The sequence below is a fragment of the Haplochromis burtoni genome, unplaced genomic scaffold (genome assembly GCF_018398535.1).
Source record: "Haplochromis burtoni strain Fernald_Lab_line unplaced genomic scaffold, NCSU_Asbu1 Contig_14, whole genome shotgun sequence".
NCBI classification, from domain to species: domain Eukaryota; kingdom Metazoa; phylum Chordata; class Actinopteri; order Cichliformes; family Cichlidae; genus Haplochromis; species Haplochromis burtoni.
In genome coordinates, this window is record NW_024582375.1 from 3,364,856 (window position 1) to 3,379,133 (window position 14,278).

Consider the following 14,278-nt stretch of genomic DNA (forward strand, 5'->3'; position numbering starts at 1 on the left):
TGGGTGGATGACTGAATGTGTAAAGTGCTTTGGGGTCCTTAGGGACTGGTAAAGCGCTATACAAATACAAGCCATTTACCATTTCACACCTTGACTCATGGGATTAGGTAGAGGATCATTTGGGGGTCCATTGTCCCTCTTCGGGGACACTCCCATAGGGCTTAAATCTGGGACTCTGTACCATTTCACCTTAGAACTGAAGAAGCTTCTCGGATGAGAAGTGAAGCATCTTCAAGCAACTTAAAGAAGTCCAGATGCTTTTCTATCAAACCTTCTTAGACTACATAGAAAACACTCAGAAGTATGAAAAGGGGCTTGTGTGAATGATATAAAGCACTTTGAGTACTCAAGTAGAGTAGAAAAGGCGCTAAATAAAAATCACTTAATTACACAGTGAGCTGACACTGGTAGCATCTCCTCCATCAAATTACCAGCGAGAAGCTTTAGCGATGCTAAAAGCAATTTTGTGGTTCTCTTCCTCAGTGGGCCTCACCATCAGTGTGCTTAGCTTGCAGGCGTTTCTTCAAAATGTAAAGCAGAGCTCCTTAGCCACACATTTTCTATCACTCTTGCCACAAATAATAAAAGAGCATAAGCTAGCTGGCATTAACATGCACAAAGACACAGCTCTGGCCATGGATGGGTGTGTATTCCACTAGTATACAGCTGCATGCCAAGAAGTCAGAGACAAACAATGTATAATGTCTCAAGGAAGGAACTGTGGTAATACTGTCACTCTGACAGATTGGTCATTTGAAAAAAGTAGGTAAATAAGTGATTACTGGTATTGTAAATTAAACCCCTTCGATTATTCACTACAGGAAAAAAGTACTCAGTGCTTGCGTTTAATGTGTTACAACCAGCACTGGTTCCAACTCATACTCGATCATCTGTACGTCAATGGTAAGACTAAACATATCCTTATTTTGATCTCAGCTATATGCCTGTGAAGCATCATGGCTCTATCTTGTATAGTTTAACTGAACTGACAAAAAAATTCACAGAAAATAAGGCTTAGTGCTAAGTGTTAGCCGGGCCAGACCTTCTTTTTCCCTCTGTGACACAACCACAGACACAGTGTGAGAGGATGTGTGAGTGTGGGAATCAGCTATGACTCGAGAAAAAGCACTTTGTCGTGTGGTATTTAGAAACCACTGTCTTCTGGCGGGCAAAGTGTCACTTTGAATTTCCCTGAACCAAAAAGAGGTCATGTTCATAAACAGAACTAAAGCTATTGTTTGGAGCACCACTTTTGTGTTCGAGGCACAAACTTAATCCTACTCGTGCCATAAGGTCTCCACCCACTACATTAGAAAACGTGTCATTTGTCACCTAATTCTGACCCATATTGGGCATCCTTTTGTCCTCTGATGTAATTGTCATATCAAAAACGTTCATCTAATATTTCAGTAGAATTCTTTGTAAAGTATTCAATTTCCTCACAACAATGCAATACAGTGAAAAGCTTTAAGACAGTTTATATTTTGGAATCTGTGCACCATAAAGAAGGTGTCTGGATGGTCTCAGATTCGTTTTGCAGCACAAAGACGAGCCCAAAGAGAGAGTCACAAAGAACCGTCTTCAGCAGCAGGAAGAATTCCTGCAGCAGATGGTGAGAGGCTGACAGAGCCCTGATCTCAACGTTATTGAGCCAGAAATACCAGCGAGAAACAGAAACGACTGAGACAGGCTAAGTCCACAGAATCCTCCAAGAGTTCTCCAATTCCTTTTAAAACTGTGGAGAAATGCAGGAGGCAAAGGATGCTCACAACAAACAGAGAGGTGATTTTACTGGTTACTAGACTGTAAACCTAAACTAACTATGGCATCATTTGAAAGGGTCCTGACTGATTTAATGTTAAAGCAGTAAAAGGCCAAAGGTTGGTCTTAGCAGAGGAATCATAATCAGACGAAAGACAGTCTAAAAAAAATAAAAAAATAAATCTGGCAAATATGAAAGTTCCCTGCCCCAAAGAGCTAATCACCAACTAAACCAGCAAACATGTTGGTTAATTGTGATGCTACTATTTCAGCTGTGTAGTAACAGGCTTATGTATACACTACCACATCAAAGATTAGGTAGATCTCCCTGTTCTTCTCGGCTAATGAAAGGTTCGAGTGATGGCACACGCACGGTACAAGAATCTCTGTTGGAAGGAGGCTTTTGAAACCTTATTTTAAGGCAAACTTTATTTACTTGTTTGTTTTGCTTTGTTAGGGTTTGCTTTTTTAAAAATTTTAACTAGTGATTTTACGCCGTTTTCACGACCCAGTGTCTACTGAAAACACAAAATTATAGCTTCATCCCAATTCATTTAGCAAAGGCATAACGTCTCATAAAACAGGTTCCTCTTAAGGAGGAAATTCAAGATGATGCGGATTTCCAACTCATCCAGAGCTAGGCAATAAAATAATAAAAATAATAAAAAAGAAAATTTTTGGTTGATAATAAAAAGGATTATCAACCAAAAATGTTTCTATAATATGAGACATGGTCAATATAAAGTTGACAGAATGACAATGACAATGAGAAGAGTGCAGCGCGGAAAAAATTGTGGTTGGAGTCGAGTCCGAGCAGCAGCAGCGCTAATGTTTGAGAAGCTACAAACCAGCATGTCGAGCGAAAACTCAAGCAACAGTGATATCGAACATGTGACACCCCAACGGCACAACCCCAGACTCAAAACACGAAGACGTTGTTAAGGAAATCGGGAGCGTGGAGATAATCCGGCTATTTAACCTCCGCCAAACAAGCAGAGCAGAGCACACAGTTGCAAAAGCATGTTTCTACAAAGGCAGCTAACACCATTACAATACACGACGCCAGTAACCACAGTTGAAAATGTCCGATTTAAGCAGCTGATTAAAGTAGCTGAGCATCGTTACCAACTCCAAGGCCGTAAACATCCCGAGCGTAAACAGAGGGATGAACTTCTGTGTTCGGATTGCTGCTCATGAACAAGTCACACATCTGATCCATATATGAGCCTCACTGCCCACTTCATTGAGACTGCACTTCATGTCCCCTTTGTTCCTCCTGGAGCATAAGCAGACCGCAACCGAGTGTCAGTTTTGTTTAAGTTCTCCTTCATTTTATTTGAAAGGTTTTTTTCCTTTGTATTATCGCAGGGTTTTTACCTTACAATATAAAGCACCTTAAGGCAACAATGGTGGTGATACGGCGCTATATAAATAAAAGTGAATTGGATTTTTTGAATTTGTACTGAGGATATATACAAAATCATTTCAGTGTTCCTTTTTTTTTTCTATTTATGGGGACATTTCTTAACAACTGGAAACAGTTTGTTTCGATACAAAAAAGAAAAAAAACAGTATAGAAGTAGTTATTACAGCTACTTTGTTTCTTTGGAACTGACCAAAGAATTTAGTTTTCCAGTTCACCTATGTTCTTCTGTAGCTCTTGAACCTTTTGCCTAGTCAGATTTAAGATTTTACTTTAATATATAAAAATGTTATTCGTTTAAAATATAGCTCTACAATGTTAAACTTCTGACAGAAAATAAATAGCATTTAAACCAAGCTTAATCCTTTTCAAACCCTCTAAAGTAAAAAGAAACCTTTAAGCTTGAAGGAAACACTGATATCGACTAAAAGAAATATTAGTAAATATACATGACGCCTCAAAGTTGGACGTGCTAGAAATCCGTACTGTGGTATACTGCATTGGTCTTCGTTGATATGAAGCTCTACACGAGAGGTACGTGAGATGACTGGATGACCCTGCCAATCAGAATCACGCAGTCCAGGAAACCAAAGATAAAAAATTATATGTATTTCTTCTGAGGAGTGGGTTCCAGGATGAGCTCTCGCTAACATTAACTCATCCATTATTCACAGATGGGCCTCGCACTGCCCGTGCCCTGCAAATCTACAAGCCCCCATTAGCATTCACCAAACTGAGGGAAACATAAAAAAGGAATGGAAATCTCTTCACTTGTAATTGCACTGCCACTGTTTTACCTGCATTCTCCGAGTGAAAGAAAGAGAGAGGATTGATTTTTGAGCAAAGGAAATGCCACCACCTTAACATACTTTTTTCTGTGAGAAAAAAAAAAAACAAAAAAAGAAAAAACAAATGTACCTAATAAATAAGCCAAGTTCCTCCTCTGCTCCTATTCATGGAACCGGCTGGAAATTGATAAGGTCTTTGCACAGAGTGAACAGTATTGATTAGCGCTGCCAAATGACTCTGCCTTGCCTGTTCTTCAAGGCAAATGCAACGCAGAGCCAGTGACAGATAGCAGAATAGGAAATAGCAATCAGCTAAACAGCAATGGGCTAAGTCCATTGGCTAAATTGAGTGAAACGCATTAGAGCTTGTTCAGCTGATGGGAGCAGCTATTTATTCTCTTTAGCTCCTGCGCATCTTCCACTTAAAATTTCTCTCTTACCTTACCCCCAGTGACTTTAATTATATAGAAATTCAATACAGTGATCTAGTGCACAGCATGGGTCTGCTGGTTCAGAGACAGTCAGAGCACCGTGATGTGGGAAGGTGTCGATTACCCCAAGGCAGCGTGTGCAGCAGCAGGTCGTAGTTTTAAAAAAAAAAAAAAAACTCCTTCAGACATCACACAGACCATAAAAAACGCAACGCAAAAGAATGGATTCCTTCCCTTTTTGCTCCACAACACTACAACAAGTTGAAGACGATACTTGGGAGGCTGCTTTTCCTTTATTGCTACAATTGTATGGTGTGGACATTTAAATCACAGCAGCACCAAAGTTGTCCAATCAAACCCAACTGCAACAGAAATATTATTTACTCACCAGATTTTTAAAAATCGTGGATATCAGTGCTGTTGCATTCAAAATCCCATATTCTATGTGTACTATCATTCAACATACTTCTGCATGAATAGCAGTAATATGTACCTATTCAGGCACACTACTTAGCTTCTAACAGTATAAAAAAGGAGCATAGCATCCTTTGAAAAGTCAAGCTAATGCATTAATTCTTTCTAAAGAAACACCACCTCTGGTTAAAAATCAGTGAGTTGTGTCATCAGTTCTATTGCACTGTGATCCCAGCAAACACTTTACTGATGATATTATGAGCTCAGCTGCTAGTTTCAGGTCATAGTGAACAAAGCACAAGGTTGATTCTGCAAAACTACTGTCCTGATTAAAGGCAGAGAGGGGGACATCACGTTGACATGTTTACCGTTTAAACTGCATTGTGGATTATTAATGACAATGTAGTTTGATACATAAGAATCCTGTATATTATTTCAGAGAACTAAAGAGTACATTAACATGTAATTTCAGCTGCAGGACTGGTTTCAGAACTACATTCTGAAAAACGCAAACAACAAATCTAAAAAGAATAGCAGGAAGTGTTAAAAACATATTACTTTGTATTTATGGTTTTGTTTGTGTGGGTTTTATTGCATTCGTGTTTCATGTGCCTTTCAACTCATCTTAAAACTTTTTGGGGGGAGTTTATGTAATCATGACACAAACTGGACCAGACATTACAAAAGATAAATAAATGCATTTAGAAAAGAAAGAAAAAAATACAATGCAACTGCTGGAATCTTTAAAAACGCAGCATGATACAAATATTTGGAGATACAACCCCAAAAATTATGGGTTTTCAAAAGTAAAAAGAACGGATGGAAATGAAAAAAATATCTATATCTTTAGTAAAAACATCAATTTGAGGCATTTCTGTTTCCAAGCCATTCATCTTGTGCCTGACACTGTGCCAGGAAACAATCTTCTGTCCTATTCAAAAGTATTTTTTTCCTCCACAGTTCGCATTCGGTTTGGGGAATAACTCATAATGCGATACTTCATGTTACTTCCAATGCATAACGCTATCCTGATGCCACAGAAGCTGAGATCGATCTGCACAGCGGCCGCTCTGTTTGCGCTCAAACCGCCCCGCTTGTCCTCGGGGAACATCCTGTTTTGCAGGCTCGAGAAGTACTCCGCATATTGATTACCACGACTGCACGTCAGAGGGTCCGGAGCATATTATTCTTCTATTATTTTAACGCCTCCCCATTATAGGATGAACTTTTACATCTTTACCACTGGTGGCTGATCATATATCTGAATCTAGCACGAGGCTGCTTGCCACGACATCTACCTTTCAGATATGTAGAGTAGAATACCTGCACTGAGGTTATGCAGAAATCATCTGCAACAGTCCTTAAGGGTGAAATAGTTATCCTATGTGTACCTCCACATTCATTATGCTCCTAACAGCCTGTCAAAAGGTGTCTCTCCTCTTGCCTTGCACCCTTTGAACCTTCATTTGCACTGTCAGACAAAGAAATAGGTCCATGAATCTTGGTGATTCGGGCTTAATTAAACTATGTTAAAGCTCACCTACCTAGCATTAATCTCTCCATAGGCTGCACAGAGGAGGGGAGTGAAGGGGCATGGGGCAGAAGTTGGCTAATGGTCTTTACATCCTGATTTTGCAGTGATTTTCAAAACGCCTCTGTCCTTTGTGGTCAAATATTCTGCAGGAACAGCTTGTGGGAGAAGGACTGCATTGCTTGTGTATGTAGATACGCAGCGGTGCGTCCGAAGGGCAAGGTGCAAATATTTACTTACACCATGCAGCTAGCAGAACAAGGAAAGGTGCCCTACATCCTATAGAGAAAACGACCTCTATTCCTGCAATTCACCGTCTTCCAAACATTCCCCAGCAGAGAGCCGGACGACTACAGAATCCAAATTAGTTACCCCAACGTGAGCGCTGATGGTTCTAGACCCACAGCTTGACTGTAAGGAGGACGTATGCACCACACTGGTTCTGTACATGAAAATACAATGGACCAACCTTCCAGTATCACACATTCTAACTACTCCTGGCTTAAAAGGCTTCCTTGAGCTGAGAACTGCATGAGGAAATATATAAATCTATAATCCATCTGTAAAATCTACTCCAAGGTGACGCACTATTCTTCCAAAAGAGTCTTTAAATACTGATTTTTTGAAGAAGAAAAAAAAAAAATTGCCATTTCCTAAATGAATACTACACAACCATACTGCAATTCCCAAGAACTCATTGCTAAGGAATAAAACTCAATTTCCCACAGTGGGCAGAGATAGAGAGGGCAAAATGAGCATAGCTGACATACAGGCTAAATTGCAGATGTCGTTTCATTAGTGCGAGGCTAGCTCATCTCTCAAAAAACATATAACTCTCTAGGGCATCTCTTGTGCATTATGAATGAGACAGCCGAACCCAAACTCCACTGGAATAAATTAAAGGCATTTCGTGACATTTCGAAAATTAATCTGTTGTTTTTGCTCAGCGGGCACTTGTCAAAATGAAGGGCGGAGAAGTTTCTGCAACTGTCCCGGAGGTGACGAGGGACTAGCTGTCGGTGTCACTTTCACCGAACAAAGTTAGCAATGCAAACAAGACACTTTTAGCTGACAAATCTGTCACTCCTCGCTATACATCATAATATCTAGAAGAGAAAAAAAACTATAAGGACATTTCTTTTAAAGAGGTCTCTGGAGACAGACAAAATTAAAGCAAAACCTCTATTTAAAGTCAATTCACCCCACAGGCAGTTATTTCAAAGCACATATAGAGAAGTGAAAGAGGGGACCCTGTGGAGACCAATAAAACATCTCATTATGTTATAAGGTTCTTTGGACTTAACATGATCAGTATCGTGGGTGTTTTTCATGTTGGACACAGATCTCAACGGATTATTCTGGAGGGACAGACCCAACCTTGGATGAAGCCTTATTTCTTACCACCATTTTAAAAAAAAACAAAAAAAAACACACCTGTAACAACTCAAGGGCAAGTGCTGCGAGTCTCTTCTCTGTGGCTACTGTATTCCATTATGCATGAACTTACAGGAGTTCACTTTGTCTTGGCTGGAGTTAAGCCGGGACCACAGGGGGTGATTAGAACACCATGTACCTTATGTTGAACACCCACAACAGCTCCTCTGATGGGGGGGCGCTCGGAGGGAGCAAATGCTCAGTGACTCTTAAAACATTCAAAGGGCGCAATATGTTTTATCGTGTTTATATTTCATTAAAACTTATTTAACCAGCCAAGATAACCCAAAGTGTTGCACAACCAAACTCTGAGAGCAGTATCAAGGGGACATAAAGGTCACGTCAAATGAGCGCAAGGCGGAGTTTTCCAGTGCATTCACTCATGTACCGTCGCAGACAGCGGCTTCACTGAGCAGACGGGGCTGGCTGCCCTAATAAAGGCCACCTCAACTGTGCTTATTAAAGCAGGAGAGAATGTGTCTTTGTCACCTCTCTGACCCAGATTCTCTCTGGCACATACATGTGGGTCACAGGATCACTTCCTTAACATTTAGCTAGTTCAGACATTGTTAAAGACAGAGGCCTTTCTCAATAAATTCCAGGGTTTGCAGCACTGTAAAGACAAGTTAATCCTACTTCTAAATTATTAAGAAACCTGCATTAGAACACAGCCTCAAGTATTTTCCTCATGAACAAGTGTTTTTGAACAAGTGACAAAGCCACTGGCCACAGCGATTCTAAAAACAGTAAACGGAGGAATTAACTACCAGGTAAAGACGAGAAAAATAAATAATTCTATTAGAAAAAAATTCAGTATTTTTAAATCTAACATTTATTTTGTGACCTTATGACCTTCCTGTTTGAGTCCACTGGCTGCAGCAGCTGAGGCAGATGAAGCAACATTGTTTTCTCCATAAATCCAGTGTACTTTACTTTTAGTTATAGTTTCCTGAAGTTTCTGAAGACCTTCTAGATGAAGAGCTGACAGCCACTATGCACATGAAACTGAACCTTATATCCATGACGTGTGTGAGAACAGTCTGTACTCTGACATACGGCTGTGGGCGGGGTTCACACATATCCACCTGCTCTCAGTGTCACAATGTCACTGACAACTTGTATTTCTTCTTTTTGGAATTATGCAAACGATCTGTTTGAGTGTTTTTGGTCATTTGTTGGTTATAACAATTTATAATCTGACTCTCATACACCTGTAAACTTGAAACCCAGTTCTGGTTTGTTCTTCTAGCAGTGTTGTGGCTGCGTGTTTCATTGTGTTTCTCCTTCCTCTGGGTTTGAAGGTCTGAATCTGGTTATATTTACTACTGGTACCTCAACATCTTTTAATTATGTCACATACTAATTCCAAAAAGGATATACAGATAGTCCACAGATTGAGATACTTTGGCTCAAAAAGCAAACAGTACTATCTGTTTCTAAATATATAAAATTAACAGATTTAACAACATATCACCCAGTCTTTGTTTTATTTTAACTAAAACCATGCTCTTTTTTTGAACAATACCCAATCACATCAATGTGATTTATTTTTTAACACTGATTTACAGCAATTTTAGAAGGCGCAGACAAACCATATTAGCCTGCAAATAGGAACATGAGATCATAAACCACAAAGGGCTTTAACAAATGATACATTTCCTCCACTAAGGCAAAAGGCCGAGTAGAGCCCTGTCAGAGGTGCTGCTTGCCTCTGTTTATCAGCAGGACTGTGCAAAACACTACCAATTTAATGAAACTTGGCAGACAGGCAGAGCACAGGCATAGAAAGAACCCATTAGATTATGATGCTGATCCAGATCAGTTTCTTAAAAACTGTGAGAGAGCGCAGTGCATTGGCAAAGAGCGTGCTCTGCAAGTGTGCCATTCCAGTCTGTCTCTTAATTTGCAGGACTTGTTGAGCCTTGCTCAACAGATAAGTTTCTCTTCTTTTTTTTGTAGCTTCTTAGACCTTAAACAATTAGGAGACGAGCAGCATTCATTAACAAACAAGGTGAGATTTTCAATATTAGATGAATTTTTGGATGTAAGCACACTAGTAATGCTCACTGAACCCTTGGGATTTTGAATGCTAATTAAACACAATTTACCTCACTTTAAAAAGGATTTCAGCTTCTAATGAAAATGGCTGCGTAATCCAAGATGTTAAATAAGAAAAAAAATCCTGAGGAACACACTTTATTGTGTTCAGAAAGCCTAATGTAAGAAGATGCTCTGGTCCCTCGTTTTTGTCTGGACTGACAACCTAAACACGGGTTTTGTTCAGGGCTAGGCGGTTGGACGGCAATTTTCTTGGATGATTTGTATTGTTTTAAATTAAGTTTTTAAGTGAAACTGCTACATAATTGCAAGTTTTTCATAGACTCATAGCTTTTTCCACCAGCATTGCCACATGTTACAGGTTGTGCATCCAAATGATTTAACAGCATATGTTACCTCCATTTGCTCATTTAGATGCTGCAAGAAATCCTGGATCTGTCAGCTTCACGTACGTTTCTGGGCTTCCGAGTCTTGCTTCGTTCAAAACAAAAAGAATCTCAAAGCGGAATTTTTGTTGCATTTTCCACAAAGAGCGGGTTATTTGTTGGGTTATCACCTATTGGGATCTTGAGTGTGCACAAAGTATATAGTCAAGTGCCACCAATACAATCATCCAAGCATGACAAAGGACTGAAAGAGTGAAACAACAGAGCTAAGAAGCTCCTTTCAGCAAGGGAGGACTCACTATAAACAACCAAGTAATGAAAAAAAAAATCAAATGGAGCTCCTATAAGGAAGTGTGCACACATGTGTGATTGTAAATGTGCATGTCAGAGTGTGTACCTGCACCCCTTCCATGTCTGCCTGTCTACCTGCCTGTCAGTCAGTCTACCTGCCTGTGTGCACAGTTCTGTGAAGGCCAGGAAGAAGAATAGAAGACAGCGGGAGAGGGAAGAAGTGCTGTCAGTCAGTGTTGGATGAGCAGGGAGCTGATGGGAGCAGGAGGGAAGACGGTTGGCGGGCCGAAGCCATGCACTATTCAGGCATCATTCAATCGGAGCGCGACCACTGGGGCAAAACACAACACACATATTCACGCACGTGAATACCACACACACACACCTAAACACACCTGGCCAAAGAGTTGTGTTCTGCAACAGAAGCTTCCAGAAGCTTCTTCAGCAAATCCAAACTCAATCCTGCGAACACTTAGCTTTCCACATACATCAGCTTAAGATAAAGTCAACCTACAAACACCAATTTGATGAAACTTTGAGCATCAGCTACATCTTAAAGGCACAGTATGCCATTTCTGAAGTTATTAAATAAGCAAAAATAATGTTAACTGATGTATGCAGGAGCGGGCATCAATCTGCTGAAGCCACATTGTTGCACCACCATTTTGAATACACTGGCCAAGATGGACATCATCACCATTCTGCTTAATTATCTATGTGACTAGAGACAAGCCACATATGTACCACACCAAAGGCAGAGGAGAGAATCCGTAGGTGTTCGTGTGTAGTAGAGGCAAATTTTCACTCATACGCTACATCTTCACATTCAAAACATGATGTTTTATCACCTGAGAAAGAGTCCCGTTCACGAATGAAGTGAAAACATGAAGAAAAGACACCACGCCACTGGCATCTGGATAAAACGTCATCCTCTTCCCCCTCACCTCTTACTCACCACTTCCTGAACTAGTGATGTGAAAACGTGTTTTTTTTTTCTTGATACTGTCACAATTACTTATTGTCAGCAGATTAGACGTGCAAATCGTTGACAACTAGCCAGCTAAAAAACAACAACAGTTATAAGCTAATTTTATGCCAGCTAATGTCAGGCTCCAGTTTCCTACTAAAAAAGAAAAAGAAATCACATGGCAGTGATGGCAGCGTCCGAGTGCAACAGTGTTAGAAAGTTTCACTAACATTGCCTAACAGCAGCTAATGACAGCTAACAGTAGCTAATGACAGCTAACAGTAGCTAATGAAAGCTAACAGCAGCTAATGACAGCTAACAGTAGCTAATGACAGCTAACAGCAGAGCAGAAAAGTTCAGGATATCCTTTACACCTCACCTTAGTATTGTTGTCATTGGACAGAAGTGAGCATCACTGACTAATCGATTCCGTATCGACTCATTTAACAAAAGTTTTACAGCCTCTTCCAAAGTAAACAGAGTAAATGATGCATGGCAGTTGAGGTGACCACCCACACCCACTACAGATGAACGTTAGCAACCACTGTTTATCCTACAGTGGCCACTGTAGCTAGGGATATACACTTGAACTGGGAGGTGTAAGAAAACACAACTCTGTTGACGGAATCTAAAATCTACTGACCTATAGTGGTGAGATCTACACGCAATAAGAACCAGTACAATTTGTTTCTTAAATCTTTCCTTCATGTGTGTAGTATTAAACGTAAAGCTTATAAAGCACATTTTACAACGGTGTTTCCCAAAGTACCTGTTTTGGGAAATACCTCAGTGATAAAGTCAGCGAATGCAATATCTTCTCGAGCTTATTATTCAAGTCATCTGAAGATATTTAGTCACTGAGGTCAGAAAAACAATACAATCAGGACAGACACCTTTATCACAGAGTATATTAAAAAGTTAAGCTCTCCTCCTATAAACCTTGAATGCTGTGAGAGAGTCCTGAATGGTCTAACTCATCTAAAGGACAAAGCGATAGCGCCAGGGAGCAGACGGCTCGTAAACTAATGGGACTCTTGTAAAAAGATACTCCCTCCCTGGATTATACCTGCTCAGGAGACCTGATGGATGGCCCAGATGGCTGGGAGAGGACACGGAACACAGATGAGCATACAGGTGTGACAGTGTGTGTGTGTGTGTGTGTGTTCTTTTGCATGAACACAGAGAATTTGTATAGTTAATTCCCCGAGGTTTGCCTCGCCTTTAACTGGTTTGGGTGAAACACTTTCAAAAATATCTGGCCTGGTGACACCTTTTCTGCAGTCATATTAAATTGCAGGTAAGTTAGTGTTGCAGGCAACATTTCTGTTGACTGAAAGAGCTGCTGTCCACAAATATTTATATATTTTAGATTATATATAAACTACCAAACTGCAATAGTTAACAGTGAATACTCCTCATTAAAGTGCTTCAAATAAAAATCTGAAACACACGCTGATCACTGCAGAGGGAGGCTTTGTTTTCTTTTGGCCTAGAGCAAAGGTCTGAGGTGAAACTGATCCTGTAAAAGGGGACCTATTATGCTTCTGTCCAGCTCCACATTTTTATTCTCGAATTCTCGAGAAGCTCAGGCTGATTTGCAGTTCAGAATAATTCACCTTTGGTCAGGCTGCTCAGTTTATCCTCAATCTGAAACAGGTCTGCACAGCATATGTCACTTCCTATATGAGTTGACCATTCTAAGGATATTCATATCAAGTATATATGACAGATTATAGAGCCAAGAGCAGAACAAACAGCGGGAAACAGCCTGAGCTTTTGACTCACAGGGATTACTTGCATTTGCTGACCTCATTATTTAAGATTGTGTCCATGTTTAATGTCAGCCGCCACCACCGGGGCTGTCAAACACAATAAGCATCGATTCTAAATCCAGAAATCCACTTTTTCCTTTACTGCAGAATAAATGGTTAATTAAAAATATACTGAAAGTTTCTGCAATAGTAAAAGGTTATCAATCTGCCTTATAACTTGCTGGTTTTTATTCACTGTATATGGTTTTTGAAATTAAACCTGACACTTAATGGGAATTTTTTTTTATCTCAATTTAGCCTTAAGGAAGTAAAAGAAAGCCTGCTAAGGAACGCTGTGTTATTAATCATGAATAAAATTACTACACAACTAGGCTGTGGGCAGAGCTATAATGGAGAATTGTCACGATTTTAAAAGTTAGTAAGTAAACGGATTAATTTAGATACTAAATTGAAGGGTAAAGATGATGGCTGCAGATGTGTACGTCTGCCCGGCGTGCACATAAAGCAGAAATTTCTCAGCAGCTGGGAGAGAACTGTAAGAGCTGAGGTCTGTTCAGTCAAGCTTCCTAAAAAGAAAGAAAGGGAGGATGAAAAACTCACCTGGAAGACCACATGGTGTAACATATGAATAAACTAAGCCAGACAATCTGTGAGGATACTGACACAGGAGACAGCTGGTGGTTGGATCAACCTTATCAAGTCAGGTGTTACGCCTGGGGACATGCTAGGAGGCAGCGTGCACAAACAAATGTTCGTTCACTGACTGACACAGCATACAATTTTAAAGCAAAAAGGGGAAATAAGAAAACGCAGAATCTTAAAAATGAAGTATTTCTCACAATATCTCTCCCAGCTTTTAAATAAAAGGAAAATGTTGCTCCTTTAAATAGATTTTATTGGCGTCTCATCAGAATGAACATGGAGTCCCCTCTCTTTGCAGGATGGCCAGTCTGAAGCTACATCATCTCTTTTTTTATAATTGCCGAGCTCGTGACACACACCTCTGGAATCGTCACACATGA

The 14,278-nt window shown here is 40.1% G+C and overlaps 1 protein-coding gene across 3 annotated transcripts in view; it reads right to left on the minus strand.

Annotated features, from left to right (window-relative positions):
* The window catches only part of tbc1d22a (TBC1 domain family, member 22a), a 158,461-nt gene that overhangs the window by 121,592 nt on the left and 22,591 nt on the right, over positions 1 to 14,278 (minus strand). The window lies entirely within an intron of this gene.